The 16,711-nt window shown below is 40.2% G+C and overlaps 1 protein-coding gene across 4 annotated transcripts in view; it reads left to right on the top strand.

Moving 5' to 3' along the window:
• The window catches only part of FAR2 (fatty acyl-CoA reductase 2), a 148,279-nt gene that overhangs the window by 77,177 nt on the left and 54,391 nt on the right, over nt 1-16,711 (top strand). The window lies entirely within an intron of this gene.

The following is a 16,711-nucleotide window of genomic DNA, read 5'->3' as shown; positions in this document are numbered from 1 at the left end:
ATAAAAATCCTGCCCCTAGGCTAAGTGGGGCAGAGCATCTTGAACAACAGCCCCACAAAAACTACTCACAGTGGGGAGAGAGATGCTGCCCCCAAACGAAGTTTTAACCAGAAGAAGGAGAAAGAGATGCTGGAAGACCAAAACACAAATGTCTACCAAAGCCATCATAACCAAAGATATCATAACTTTTCAAAGAGCAAAGACAGAGAAATATCATCCTTCAACAATACATACTTATAATTTAAAACTTGGTAAATCTTTTATACTTATGAGCTCAGGTTCTGAAAATTCTTCTAAATAGATAATTATTATATATCACCACTGACTTGTTTTTTAATGACACAAAGTAGTTTTACTGTTATATTTTTAATATTTCATTTATTATTGCTATGAAAGATAGGCAGTTTTTTGTGTTTTTAAACAAAAAAATAATTTAGGTATTATTTGCTCCCTCTTTTAGCTCAAACAACCCCTATCCAATCACCTTACTCTTCCAATATTACTTCTTTTTTTTGGTGAGGTAGAGTGGCCCTGAGCTAACATCTTCTGCCAATCTTCCTCTTTTTGCCGGAGGAAGATTAGCCCTGGGCTAAAATCTGTGCCAATCTTCCTCTATTTTGTATGTGGGATGCCACCACAGCATGGCTTGATGAGCGGTGTATACATCTACTCCCAGGATCCAAATCTGTGAACCCCAGGCTGCCAAAGCAGAGCATGCGAACTTAACCACTGCACCACTGTGCCAGCCCCTCCAATATTTCTTTTATCCCATATTCGAGATGGTGTCTTCTACTCCAATATTCTAGCCTTCATCTCTTCCATCATCCCAAGAACTCCCAAAATAGTCCTTTCTCTATCAAAAAGACAAACGTTCATATTCCTCTGACTCCAGCTTCTGACAGGACACCTCACAAGATTCGCTTGTACCCCTGCTTGTGCAAAGTACCATTTCAGGTATTCTTGTCCCAGGTGTCAGGCCGGAACCCACCTTCCCTTTAATAAGTAAATGACATAGGTTAGCCTTTCATTCCGTGCATTCTGGGAAATCACAATTTGCACCCAAATTTCCAAGGATTCCTGGCGGGCTTGTATTCTCCTGATGGCCTCTCATTCTGAACTCCTGCTTCTGCTGGATTCTTCACCCCCCTGCTAATTCGATCTCCACCTGTCCTGCCTGATCTTTCCGTATCACCTCTGATGGCAGACGCTGCTCCCTTTGCCAAGAGGACCACTAACATAAATGTGCAGCAGACCCTTCCTAAGGGCATGGGGTAACAGAGAGATGTCAGCATAAAATGGGATTTTTTTTTTCAGTTTCACTTCACATTGCTGCCTCATCATCCACAGCACAGGTTTTTTTTCTTTGTATTCCTTCTTCCTCAGCAAGCTCCCACCATTGCCCTAAAGCCCTCTGCCCTCTGGAATCCCTTCTCTCCTTCTCTCTCTCGGTCTCTCTCTCTCTCCTGTCATGGAGGGGAGAAGGCGTGGTTCTCATAACTAAACATGCCCATACTTTCCTGAACCTCCATAGGAAGATTTCTGCCTTTCTCCTAACTTTGAATTGCAGTTTTCTCTGGGCAATATTATCACTTTACATTTTATTGGCATTATCTTTTTCTCTTTGTGAACTTTTATCAAGAAGACACTATATCTGTTAAAAATGCTTCCAAGAACATCCAGGCTGACACCAATTCCGGATACAATTTTTTGACGGGGGAAGGAGATGATATAATTGAAAAAAGTAACTGAACTATGTAATTATTCACAGATGAAAAGCGTTACTTTTTTTAAAGTGCTACAAATTGTATTCTATCTTTAAAGGCTAGTTTTGAAAATATTCTGAATTTGTACGCAAGAAAGGTTAAGCTACATATATGGTACACATATAATGTATATGCATATGTGTGTACATACATAAGGTAGGGATATTGATGTATGTATGCAAACATGCTAAAAGGCACTTCTCCATCTTTTTTTCCCCGTTAGTATCACTGTGACTTTTCTTTAATATTTGACAGAAATCTAACAAAATTTCCTCAAGAAAATGGAGGCATTTCTGTAAATTTTAGGTTTATTTTACCTAGATATTCTGCAAATTGTGGTTCCTATTTTTGTGTGTGTATACTACTCAGTTTCCTTCTCTTCAGAAAAAAAGAGGTTGGCTGGCCCAATCTTGTAGTGGTTAGGTTTACATGCTCTGAATTGGCAGCCTGGGGTTTACAGGTTCGGATCTTGGGTGTGGACTCAGCACCACTTGTCAAGCCACAGTGCGATGGTGTCCCACATAAAATAGAGGAAGATGGGCATAGATGTTAGCTCAGTGACAATCTTCCTCAAACAAAAAGAGGAAAATGGGCAACAGATGTTAGCTCAGAGCCAATCTTCCTCACCAAAAAAAATTTAAAAAGGAGTTTGTTCTCTCCCTCCCTCCTCTTATCTTTCCAGCTTAACCCCTTTATTTCTTTCTTGTTTTTGCCTACTGAGGTGTTTTTTGCAGACTTCCCTGCAACCTCACAAGGTTCCCACTGTTTCCTTTGATGTTGTATTCCAAGCTACTTTTCAGAAAAAAAAAAAGTATGAAATATAAAATCCACCCTTTGCTTCCTGTGTCAACATTTGAAATAAAAAGCAAACAGTCTCCTGTTTCTTGTCGCATATTCCAGTCATGGGGCTCATGTTGCTTCCTGTCTCTCCTGCCTTTCCTTCCTGAGGAGACACCTCAGCTGATCCAGGGAGTGGTTGATTCTTGAGAGAGTTGTTGATGAGTGTAGCAGAGTACCCCACAGTGTGCATCTGAGTGCCGAGGAAACTCCCCTTCTGCTCCAGAATCTTTAACAGGAAATCACTTCAGTCAATATACTCAGTGACAGTGAAAGATGGCAAATAGGGGGGCACCATGGGTTCTCGGGGTGCTCAGTCTGAATGCTAAGCCTGGACCTTGCCTCTGCATATTTTTTACGTCCTTTTCAATGCATAGCATTTCATGGTACACAAAAGGATTCACACAGGTTGTTATTGTTTGGGGTTTTTTTTTTTTTTTTTTTTGGTGAGGAAGATTTGCCCTGAGCTAACATCTGTGCTAATCTTCCTCTGTTTCGTATGTGAGATGCCTCCACAGCATGGCTGAGTAGAGGAGGCCCATGCCTGAGACCCAGACTTGCAAACTGCGGCTGCCAAAGCAGAGCAGAGCACACAGAACTTTAACCACTCAGCCACGGGTCAGCCCCTGTTCACACAAGTTTTGACACAAAACTTCAGGGTTTCAGTGGACTGGAGAGGAAAGTCTCTGTGAGTTGGAGGACTTTCCCTTCACTCCATTTAGAACTGGATAACCTGAGATGACAAATAAAATGTAGTAACTATAACAAAAAGCTTTTTTTCTTTAAAATTTTATTATTCTTGATCAATGCTCCTTCTTGACCTCTGAACCCATTAATCTATTGAGTTCACCCAAGTACTCTAAACTAGTGAGTACACACATGCCAAAATTATGCATGCTGGAGCTAGCATGTTGTTTTTAAATGCTTTTAAAGTTACAGAGAGGCCCACGTTCAGTAAGTAACATGCCCTAATTCAGTCGTTGGGATGCAGCAGAAGTGGGCAGCACCGTGGTCCCGTGGATCTATGACAATGAATCAGAAAACTATTCCCCCATGAGAAACTCAAGTCTCGCCAACTACTGGGCTCTAGACCTGTTCATATATTCAATTTGTGGTCAAGAAATATGGAATGAGAGTTACCATATATCCCAGGTATCCCCTTAAACTCTTAATAGTGCATCTGACTTGAAATTTTCTGCTAACCCAGCAGACCTGTGGACTAATATCATTACTCTTGGAGTCACTTCCTTTGAAGGAAAAATAAAAGTACTCCAAAAGTACAAATTAGGTTTAGCAAAGCACAGTGGAAGAAAAGCCTCTTTTATCTTTTCTGCGTTTGGGTGTTGATTAATGGAGCAACTTTGGAATTAGTGAGATCGACTTCAAAACCTTGCTCTGCTCCTTGTGTGGCCCCATTTAAAAGTTAATCTCTATAAATTCCCTTCTTGTAAAGGAGTGTGTGGAAATCAGTGAAGGCCAACCAAATGAGAACAAGCAAAGACTATTCTGAGCTCGCTGGAGCAAGGGCGTCAGCCCCATCACTTGTGCTCGGGCAGAGACTCAGAGCAGACAGAGGAGCGGGAAAGTCCTCTCGTGGAAAAGGTGAAGCTTTCGAGTGTGCCCTCACGGGAGGCTGTTGGCAGAGGGAAGCTGTAGGCGGGCTAACTAGAAGGGAGGCTTCCTGTGTGATTGATTAGGGGTACATATTTGGCTTTCTCTGGTTGGTACTAGGTTGGAAGTGGGGACAAAAATTAGGGAGGCTGTCAGTTGTTAATCAAGTCCTGGCTGTTTGGGCTGTTATAGAATTTATTGTTAAGCTTCCCAGATTGCCACTAGAAAGAGCAATTTGATTGCCTGCAAATCTGATTGATAGCTGGCTGGCTTCCTGGGTTGTTGATTGTAGGTAAGGGGTTGGGTTCCTGGACAGGCTACTGCCGGCTGTGGGTCAAAGTGCTATTTTTCTATATGCTCTGGCCGTTACACCATTTGTATATTCAGTGTCTCAGCTGTACCCCTGAAAAGCGTTCATCACAGTCCTATCATGCAGCAGGCGCTCAATAAATAGAAGTACATTCTCCGTAAGTGTTTGAAACTACTATCTGATGTGTTTTTCTTTTTTTTTTTTTTAAAGATTGGTACCTGAGCTAAAATCTCTCGCCAATCTTCTTTTTTTTCCTTCTTCCCAAAGCCCCCCAGTACATAGTTGTATACTCTAGCTGTAGGTCCTTCTGGTTCTGCCGCCTCAGCATGGCTTGACGAGCGGTGCTAGGTCTGCGCCCAGGATCCAACCGGTGAAACCCTGGGCCAGCGAAGTGGACCACGAGAACTTAACCACTCAGCCACGGGGCCGGCCCCCTGGTGTGTTTTTCTTGATATCAGCACTGGAGTTTGAATTAGAACTGGGTGGACGTGGGAAAGCGAGATTATGCTGGTATAACATGGTCCTTTTCTGTGGAATTATGTCAGAGTTGGCAGGGTATCTCAGTTGTAGGTGAAACACCTGCGAATTCCTCAGGCGAGTCTGAAATTGCCCATCCCATTCATTTCACTTCTAAGAACTGTCCAAGCCCAAAAGAAACTCTAGGGTTCTTATAGGTCTCTGAATTCACCCTCAGTTTAGGATATATTCTGAGGATACCAATGAGCTTACAGCCACTCACAATTGTTAAAATTTTATAATAAGAACTCTCAAAGAATGAGACACAGCACCTTGTCCTGAATAGGTAGAGATCTTGTTCATCTTTGTATCCCCAGCATCTAGCACCACCCCTGGAACATGGTATACACTTAATCAGCAGTTGAATGAATGAATGAATGAATGAATGAATTTCCCAACTTAGGTCAAGAAGCTATTTTGAAGAAAGTATCAACTTGCCTGCAATTTGGTTTGTAATTTAGATATTCCTGTATGTTCTTTTTTTTTTCACCAGAGCTCCTAAAGTCTGAGTGAGCTAAAAATTAATCAAATGATTGATCACAGAATTTCTTCTGATTGATCACATTCATGATTTGAATCAAGAATGACTCAAGAATAGAATCAAGAATGACTATTTTGGTCACTTTCTCCTCCCAACACAGTGAATTCTGGAAAGAAAGCGCCAATGAACACATGAGATGAAATTTTAAAGCCCTCTTCTATGAACAGGAAAGAAAGATATCTTGAAGTAGCTCATCTTATTAGCATCCATGTGTAGTGGTACCGAATTTGAACTTTAAATGCTAAACTTATTCAAACGATTTCACAGAAATATGTTCCAAGCAAGTTGGATCCCACAGCCTCTGGGGGACTGTACATCTCAATGCAACAGGCAGAGCTTCTTGCATTTTATATGGCAGAGCCCCTGGAGACGGGGTTTCAGAGACAAGAGACCTGGCTTATCATCCAGCCATTACTAGAGTGCACTTCATCCTCCACACATCCACTTATCCATCTGTTTGTTCATGTGTTCATTCACTTAATAACATTGGGCACCTCGGGTTTATCAGGCATGCGGGATAAAAAGCGAATGTACTGTCTCTATTCTCAAAGAGCTCAAGGTAGGATAAAATCGATGATGAACACAAATGCAGCTAGACACAAGATGCGACAGCTTATTCATTCAGTTATAATATCTGGAGGACATAACGATGGCCACAGTCTCTGCCTTTGAAGAACTCCAGAAAACTCAGGTACAGCAGAAAACTCAGGTACACAAATGTGCAAGAGAGAACGTGGAAACTGAGTAAGAGAAAAAACAAATTGTCCTCCCAATGTTTCTACCACTTATCTCTCATTGACCAGCCTCATTGACTGAACTGTAAAATGTGCCAGGTTCCATCTACCCTTTTTTATTAAATCCTCCCAATAATATGATTGCCATTTTACAAATGAGGAAATAGCATCTGATGAAGGCCAAGTCACTTGCCTAAGATCAGGGCTGGTAAATAGCAGAGCTAAAATTCAAAGCCACGTCTGCCTTATTTAGTCCTCCTCTCATTATGTTAATGTTTTTCACGTATAATCAGTGGACAACCCCATCCAGAGCTACTGAATCGGCGTGGGAGGAGGCATGGGGAGGAGGCTTTGAACCTGCAGTTTTAGTAAATAAACACCGCAGATGGATCTGTATGTACTAAAGTGTGAGAACCGCTACTGCCTTGCCCCTCTCGTTTGGCTGCTTCTTACCTCTGGCCTGGGCCGTTGAAATGGACTCCAAATGAGTGTTTTCCTCTCCCTTCTCAGCCCCTCCTGATGATTATCATTCCCTTGCTCAAAAGTCATCAGTCCCTATAAAGACCCATCTCTTTATCTAGGCATTGAAGTTTCCACAGTCTCTTGTCATCTATTCTTCTAGCCTGGGATCCCTTGACTTCTTTTTAGGAACTATCTTCTACAGCCATACTAGTGTGCACTTAGAATACGCATCGGACTTTCTCCCATCTCTTTGCTTTACCCTCCTCACTACCCCAGATACTTTCTGAATTTCTGCATCTCCTTATATACTCCTTATTCAAAAACCAGTTTCACAGTACACACATGAATTACTGTTCACCCCCAAAAGAAGTAAAAACTCCGTCCTGTAGTCACCTTAATACTTTATGTTGTTATATATATAATATATTTCATTTTATATTATATTCTATATAGCATTATATCTATGCCAGATTTTGTCTTTTACCATCATGGTACTTGGATTCTCTTCCTGATTGGAGGCAGGCCCTCAGGAGACAGGCAAGAATCCAGACTCAGGAACTCTTATATCTTCCCCCGGCCCCACATCTTTATTATAGCTTGGGGTGGAGTACATAGAAATCAAAATTCATTTTTGACTGATAAGTAAACATAGATGTTTGCTGTAGATACAAAACGGGTTATTAAAAATTGCATTGGCTTATAAATTCTGAAACTGGTTCCAATTTAGAAGTAGATAGCAGCAGTTAGACTGTGAAACAGCAGCCTTAATAATGTGAAAACATTCTATCCCCGTCCACAATAAAATGAACCAAGAGTGCATTTTACAATTCCAGTAAATCCTAAAAAAAAGAAAAAAATTCCAGTAAATCCTAAAAAGCATGTGAAACGTAGGTGATTTGACGGGATAGTACGCATTAATTAGCATTATAAAAGAGAGTTTAAAGTGAAATTAATATCCATTTAAATAAGATAGTAACTGGAGGAGAAACAGTGTGCCTTTTTTTCTTTTTTAAAGCAATGTTAAACCATTAGGCCTAGGAAGGGGTCCCAAATGCAGCTTTGATGGACTGTGTCTTCCTGATGGCTTGTACTTCGTTGACAAAACCTGTATTTTTCTTCTCATGTTGTATAGCTGCTACCCACAGCTTAATAGGGACATGAGGTAATTTTTTCAGATCTATAAGTACTTGCTTTTAAGGACAAATGCCTAAAATCTTTGATGATTTTTAATAGTATTCATTGTACATTATCAGGGAAAAATTAAAGCGCTGTTTGTGGCTTATTCTTCTGACTTGGAGTAAGGTCCTGTGACAGGAAGGACTAGCCTTAATTCCGAACTTAATCCTTCATAAAGGCCTTGCTGCGTATTTCCAAAGAGTGCATTTACACATATTCAGACATTTCCTGAGAGACTGTCAAGTTATTGCCACCGATTATGATCAGTAACTTCCATTACGAAATAGGGATTTCCAATTTACTATATCATATTGATTTATGTATAATTACCTAACCTCCATATTAACTGCTTTAAAAAATATAATTTCCCACCTGGTTCAAGAATACTTAGTTGGTATGTGGCCATGACTGAGGAATCTTGCTACACGAAATGCGTAACACTGTGCATTTTCTTTGGACGGATATAGTTAATAAATATGTGTCTAATCATTGATAGTAACAAATTCTGGTAACCCACATGTCTGCAAAAGAACTATGTGTTTTTATATATAAACCACTGTAATCTTCCGGTGCAAACAATAATTCATGCTATGATTTTGTAGCAATTTTTCAGTGTTCTATGAGTCAACTGTCTTTTTGGTAGACTGACTTCATGATATTAAATCTATCTCCTTTTCATCAGGCCTTGTTGTTTAAAGATCTTCACACGTTCAAGCTATTTTGTTTCCACGTAATTTCCTTGGTCAAATAAAAGGTTGAGATACAGTTGTATGGATGGGGAAACAGAAATCTCCAACTTTATTTCTAAACTCTCCTTGAATGAGTCTGAATGAGTCTTTTAACCCACAGGAGCGGCAGAGGAAATGATTGTATGTTATCAAAAAAAGTTAGGACGCTTTGATATATAACCTTCTCATGCCAGGGCAATGCAATTTATCAATCATTGGCATGCTATTCTACTATCTGTGCATAGATTTTGCACCATATATTTTAAAAAATCCTCTAAGTAGCCATTTGTTTCAACTTTTAGAGTTGAGAAGCAGGAACATAGAGAAAAAATAATTTTTAAAAGCTTTAGTGATTTATATGAAAAGATGTGTCCTCATTCTACTTCGTCTAATATGTGTGTTGTTATGGTGACACCCGTGAACTCTGATGCTTGTAGTAAATATGTAGAAAGTCTCCAGGTTAAAATTACTCGTGTGGGGCTGGCGCCAAGGCGCAGCATTAAGTGCACACATTCCGATCCTCGGCGGCCCGGGTTTGCCGGTTCAGATCCTGGGTGTGGACATGGCACCGCTTGGCATACCATGCTGTGGTAGGCATCCCACATATAAAGTAAAAGAAGACAGGCACAGATGTTAGCCTCAGGGCCAGTCTTCCTCAGCAAAAAGAGGAAGATTGGCAGTTAGTTCAGGGCTAAGCTTCCTCAGAAAAAAAAAGTAAATAAAATAAAATTACTTCGTGCAAGCTGGAGGCCCTTGAACCTCAGAGTCAGGCTCTGGCTGGGTTGAAGCCAGACTCTGCTGCTGCCTGACTGTGTTACCCACATTCCATTCTATTAAGAATGAGAATTCTCAAGTCAACAGATTATTTTTTGTATCAGTTTAAGAAAAAAACAAATCTTAGGGACAACACAGGCTTACAGTAAAGATACAAGCTAAGGTACAAAATATGATCTGGGCTCAGACACACTCAAATCCCCTACACCAGCATTCTTCTTACCACTTACAGATGAACCAATTGGGATGTTCATTAAAATACAGCTACCTGGGCCCTACCTTAGACTTTCTAAATCAGAATCTCGGAAAATGGTGTCTAGTAAAGAGCATTTTTTTTTTTTTTGGATGGGATTTGTAGATGAAAGAGTATTTTTTTTTTAATTTATTTATTTTTGGTGAGGAAGATTGGCCCTGAGCTAACATCTGTTGCCAATCTTCCTCTTTTTGCTTGAGGAAGATTGTCCCTGAGCTAACACCTGAGCCAATCTTCCTCTATTTTCTATGTGGGATGCTGCCACAGCATGGCTTGATGAGCAGTGTGTAGGTCCACACCCAGGATCTGAACCCATAAACTCCAGGCCACCAAAGCAGAGCATGCAGACTTAACCAGTGTGCCACTGGGCTGGCCCCAAGAGCAATTTTAACAAGCTTTCCAAATGATTCAGATGCCCACTAGGGTTTGTGAATCACCTCTTGACTTTTTATTCATTGATTAAATGACTCAGTCCTTCAGTCCTGACTCATGCATTCATTGATTCAACAATATTTATTGAGCCACTTTTCTTTGCAGAGTACTGTGCTAGTTAGCATGTGAGGAATAATACCATATAAAATACAGCATTTGCATCAAGTGTTTTACTACCTAATTAGAGTGATGAGAAGTGTTCTCAATGTTTATTAATAAATAAGCACAAGGTATTGGGGTTCAAGATCAAAGCTGCATTTATAATATAGTGTGTAACATCTGGAACAAGAGAAACATCATTCCATTCTGGTCAGATGACACTTGGAGTAACAATCTCTCTTGTCATCAATGGTGATGAAATGATGCATTTAGGTCATATCTTTTTCCTTTTTCATTTCTGTTAAATTTGGAGGGGTTTTTTTGGTCTTCTGCTGAGGAAGATTTTCTCTGAGCTAACACCTGTGCCAATCTTCCTCTATTTTGTATGTGGGTAGCTGCCACAGCATGGCCACCAACGAGTGGTGTAGGTCTGTGCCTGGGAACCAAGTCTGGGCCACTGAAGCAGAACATGCCAAACTTAACCACTAGACCATGGGGCTGGCTCCTGGAGGGTTTTTTTTGAAGACTTACAAATGAGCTAAGTAGAAGCAAGCTAGAAAGAATGTGTTAAGGTGATTGCTAAGTTTTGTGTTCTTAAAGCCAGCTGGGACTACCCCTCCCCCATTGGGATTATTTCCAAACTGATTTTCCTTGTCTGTGGAGCATTGCTAATTGAATTAGTGAGGGCTGTGCCCCCAAAAGCTGCCCACACTACCCTTGGGGGTTAATATTCTTCTGTCGGGAATTTAACAGTTCTCTCAAAAGAACTTTATATAAGAAGATCACAGTGAAAGGTGTCTCAGTTCATTGTGGAATTGTATAATTTGGGTTATACTCAGGAAACCAAAGCAATAAAAAGACAGAACTCACTGAAGAAAACGTTTTTTTCACTAGGTACTTGACAAACAGATATGTGACTTACATACAGATTGTTAAATTAAATTAATGGATTGATTTAATTTGGATTAATGAGGTCTCTGTAGCTTATCATAAAAGATGTGTCCATATTTTCACAAATGTGTGAAAACCAAGAACCAATATCTTCCCTCTATGCGCAAAGATGGGAAAATGAGACAGACACATTTGCTTCCTTTTAACTATTTACTCCAGAATTAAAAAGGTTGATCTGAATTATTATCTAGAGCTATTTTACTCACTTATCCAAAATTGTGCATGTCTCTATTCATGTGTTTTTATTTATTTATTATTTTTGGTGAGGAAGACTGGCCCTGAGCTAACATCTGTGCCAATCTTCCTCCACTTTGTGTATGGGAAACAGCCACCACATGGCCTGAGGAGTGGTGCACAGGTCTATGCCCAGGATCCACACCTGCAAACCTTGGACCGCTGAAAATGAGCATGTGGATTTAACCACTATGCCCCTGGGCCAGCCTATCTATTCATGTGTTTTTGTGTGTGTATTAGTCTGCTCAAGCTGCCATAACAAAATACCACAGACTGGGTTGCTTAAACAATAGACATTTATTTCTTACAGTTCTAGAGGCTATAAGTCCATGATCAAGAGTCCAGCAAGTTTGGTTTCTGGTGAGAGCTTTCTTGGCTTGTAGACAACCGCTGTTTCGCTCTATCTTCACATGGCTTTTCCTTGGTGCCTGTTCAGGGAGAGACTGTTCTTTGGTGTCGATTCCTCTTCTTATTAGGATGCCAGTCCTATTGGATTAGGGCCTCATCCTTGTGACCTTATTTAAGCTGAAATACCTCCCAAAGGCCTTATCTGTGAACACCATCACATTAGGGGGTGGGGCTTCAACATGAATTTAGAGGGGACACAGTTCAGTCCATCACAGTGGGTAATGTCAGGTGAACCACACTTTTTAAAATAATTTAGACACATCTTAAACTAAGGAAGTTTGCAAATTTCCTTGTACTTCTAGTGCCCACAGCAAAAGAAGAGACTGTAAAAATACTGGCTGCTATTACTTTCTAAGAACTTCTTTTTTTGAGTATTTATTATTAAATTACCTTTTAAAATCATAGAAAGAAATTACAGACATGAAACAAAACTCTTTACCTTTAACTCCATCACACTATTATACTACTATTGCCATTTCTTTCATTCCTCTCTAATCTTTTCCACAGGGATTTGTAATGGAGATCACGATGCTTTTACCAATTTGTGTTCTTTTTTTGCATCTCCAAAATACATTTTGTAAATGCACTTCCTTAATTCGACATATTATTGAAAGAATTGCAGTGTTTAATTTTGATGAAGTAGAACAACTTTCTTTTACTCAATTTTACAAAATAGCTTTGACTTTTTTTCAATAAACCAGCCCATATTTACTGTGCCCGTTGCCAACCAAAACTCCATCTGTGTCCATGAGATATCCCTCAACACACAGCACACTGTGAATCTTTAAAAAAAGGCAAGAGAATTACCCAGGGATGAGATTAACTTGATTATCCAGAGAATTGAATATTCAGCAACCAATGCTAAATGGTTTTTTCTCCGCTGATCTCAGGCTTGTCGGACTGCCATTCTTAAGTTAGCCCAGGATAGGTTTAGATGGATGAAACTGAGAGGCTCAAGCTTTGTGGAAGGTGAGATTCACAGTCTAATTTAAAGCACAGAGACTGAAGAGAATTTGGCTAAATAAAAGTAGGAAATCTTTCTCTGGAGAACTCTTCCTTTATCTCCACTTTGAACACGGTCAGGATTCACCACATGTGTAATTTGCTTGGGTAAATGTAGTTAGTTATGAACTGAACAAATCAATATAGGTAAAATAGGGCATGGCAGTGGATCATATTTGTATTTAGCTTCGCAAGCAGACATTTAAGGCTTGAATCTCGACTTTTTAGTAAGATGCGCTGAATAATACAAAATGTGAATTAAAGAAGGTGCTAGAACAATGCTTCTTTGAAGGGAGAGCAATTTTCCCCCCAGAGCACATTTAGCAAAGTCTAGAGACATTCTGGGTTGTCACACCTGGCTGAGGGAAAGAGGGATGTTACTACCATCTAGTGAGTAGAGGCCAGCGATGCTGCTAACACCCCACATTGCACTGCACAGCCCCCACAACAAAGATTTCTCCGTCCCAAAGTGTTAATAATGCCAAGACCAAGAACCCTGGGCAAGAGTAAGATTTCTGAGAGGCAAAGCCCCAGGTTTCGTTTTTAAAAATATTTTTCTCTAAAGGACTACCAAGAAATTTGGATAGACTTGTCTCCCGTAATTGTTTGAATCTTAACGTTTTATTTTCCAGAAGAACCACCCCAAGCATAATTAAAGTTCCCATATACTGCAAAACATGTATAACTTGGCACAACTATTATGATTTAATATTTTAACACCTATTCTCTAGAAATGAGAGCAGCTTCATTTTACTACCAAAAAAAAAGAGTAAAAACTATCTATTTCCACTCATGACCATAGAAAACTGATGATCTTAAGGAGGAAAAATGCTCCGGAATAGAAAGGAAGAATTTCATAAGGCCTGTGCACTACTGTTTCCGGGGCCTGGTGGACCGGCATACAGCGGACATTCAGTAAAAATATATTCGTCAATTCTTTTCTTTTTTTCGTTCAAGCATCAGATAGCCTGCATCATACAGGATGATTCACAGATTGTCAAAGTGACTTAGGTTTCTCACAAACCGAGTCATGAGCATGAGGGACAGGAAATTGTCCTTTGCTGTCTGCATTAGTCATTCGAAAAGACATGAAAGGCAAGCCATGCCCTGGGCAGCTATTCCAAACATTTTCCTCCTTCTAGATTTGCATAGCCTCCGTTACTGAGTGTAAAATTATTTTCATTTTTAAAATAATTAAGTTAATTATTTTAATGAGTTGCATTAAGGGTTAACAATTCCTGGACCTTGCAAAGCTGTACCATATGAAATTGGGTTTCAGGGAGCCGAAGTTTGTATGGGAGTTTCTGGGGCCAGGAACCAAGCCATATCTTGAGAGCTGGAGCAAGAGGTAGAACAAACACCTTGATGCAGCTTTGATCAGAGGATGAGCATTCTCTTTGACGTTTTGCAGAATCACTTGCCTGGCTTAGAGTCGTGGCCACAAGTCCTCTGCCACCTGCTTTTGACGGTTGGGTGAGGAGCGCCAGGAGATACCGGTTTATGTTTTGTTTTTCCTGCCAGAGCACTTGGTGAACACTGCTGTGGGTTTTGCTGTGTTTGAGAAGTATTTGGACTCTGGACAGAGAAGGCAAATTCCATTCTTTGGGGACACATCAAGCCTTCCTTTGTCCCACAAGCAATAGGCTGCTTAGAGATGTGTTAACTTCTCTCTCAAAGTTTTCACCACGTGTTGCAAAACTGTGTCTGGCCCGAAAATATCTTAACTGTACATTTGCATTTCTAGAAAATATGACTCCACAAAGCATGATAATACAAAACAAGCATCTGACATCTTCAGAATAAACGAGGTTAGGAAGTTACCCTATCCAAACTCAGTTTCCCTCCCATGTTTTCCTGTGAAAAACTATGTTCACTTATGCTAATATTATCTTAAAGGAGTATGGTGCCTAAACATCTTTATATATAAAGGAATGGACACGATTTCTCATCAAGTAGTGTTACAGTTGGTGGAAACACTTTACTCAGCTTGATGATTGAGTTATAAAGTATCTCCTCCTATTTCCAAAAGAGGGTATATAAAATGCATAAGACAGAACATCTGAAATAAATGTTAAAAGGAAAAGCCAGAAACCATTAAGAGGAAAAACATAGAACCAGTGACTGTACTAATAGCCGATATTTATGGAGTATACACTATAGGTAATGTATATCTCTAAGAGTTTTATGTGTATTCACTCATATAATTCTCACCCCAGCATTATTAAGTAGATACTTTTGTTATCCCCATTTTACTGATGAGCAAACTGCAGCATAGAGAAATTGATAATTTGCCTGAGGTCACACAGCTACTAAGTGGTAGAACCAGGATTTGATTTCACGGTCTTGTTAGAATCTCTGTGCTAAGCCAAGGTCTATGCTGCCTTCGAAACTTGGTGACACCGCTTTTCTGAGCTCCAAGGCAGGCAAGGCAAGATATACAGTACTTTTTCCGAGTGCTAAATTCTTGAGAAAATCATTGAATAGATTGTAATATGAGTAACATTATGTAACGTGACAAAAATTATGATTAATTGCTGTTCAGCACAAGGTCCAAATGTGTTCTTCAAAATAATATTTCTCACATTAACCCTCAATAAAAGGGATTTAAATAGTAACTCAATGAATATAGCTAATAGGATTTGAAATCCAGATTTCCTAAAGTGAATAGCATTGACGATTGGGTGTGATTTCTACCACTGATCCCTGTCTTATTTACCTTCATAACTGTCTGCAATTATCTTGTTTATGTATTTACTTATCTTTGTATCACTGGTCTCCTCTGCTAGAGTGACAGCAAGGATCTGTTTGCCTAATTTATCTGCTTATCTTCAAAACTTAGCATAGAGGGGCTGGCCTGGTGGTATAGTGGTTAAGTTCAACGTCTGCTTCAGCAGCCTGGGGTTTGCAGGTTTGGATCCCAGCCCCAAACTACACCATGCTCATCCAGCCATGCTGTGGCAGCATCCCACATTTAAAGTAGAGGAAGATTTGCACAAATGTTAGCTCAGGGACAATCTTCCTCAAGCAAAAGGAGGAAGATTGGCAATGGATCTTAGCTCAGGGCCCATCTTCCTCACCAAGGAAAAAAAAAAAACTTAGCATAGAGTCTGGCATGGCAAATGTTCAAAATTATTTATTGAGTAAATTCATGAATCAATGAATGCTTCAAAGGCAAAGAGTTCTACCCAAGAACACAGCCTCAAGATCCTCAAAGTAGAAATGATGACCCAAATTTATAATTTATACATTTATAAATGATGACTGAGAAAGTCATTGTTCCTTAAGGAGTTCCAGGCTGAGGGATCTTGACTGGAGTTGAACAGACAGGGTGTTGACTCTTTTACTTGTTTCTATCTTCTTTTTTATAAGCCCTGATGTCAGGGCCAGTCCCTGGAGTTGAGTTCTGCAGGATCCACCCAAATCCTGCCCAAGCAGACAGCTGAGGACTTGCTGCAGTCGGCAAAGTCAGTGGACAGACCGGCAGAGAGGAGAGACTGCTCCCACACTGCCAGCGCTGTTTCCGTCAAAGCCCTCTGCCACTGCCTCCAGTCAGCACACTTTAACCTGGGCTTAAAGACAAAATGCTTCCTGTGGCATTTCTACAGCAGGTGGTGCTTTATGTTCGGAGTCACAGCATTGAAGTCTTGCATCTGGCTCCCCACTACCAGATTTGCTAACTGTTTCCCTGCACTCCTGGAAACAGGGCCTTGAATGGACTAACTGAGATCTAGATTGGACCCGTGCTATTTTAAGATTTAACAAAGCCTATGATTCGTCGCCTCCCTCGTTCAACCTTCTCTGCCCTTTATCTTTTGCAACGTTTCAACCCAACGAGCAGCATATGAAGGAAAAGATGGCACTCAACCTGTTTTCAGCTCAA

This window comes from Equus quagga, chromosome 1, assembly GCF_021613505.1.
Source record: "Equus quagga isolate Etosha38 chromosome 1, UCLA_HA_Equagga_1.0, whole genome shotgun sequence".
Classification (NCBI taxonomy): Eukaryota; Metazoa; Chordata; class Mammalia; order Perissodactyla; family Equidae; genus Equus; species Equus quagga.
Note: the sequence above shows the minus strand (reverse complement) of the source record. Positions and strands in the feature narration are given on the sequence as shown.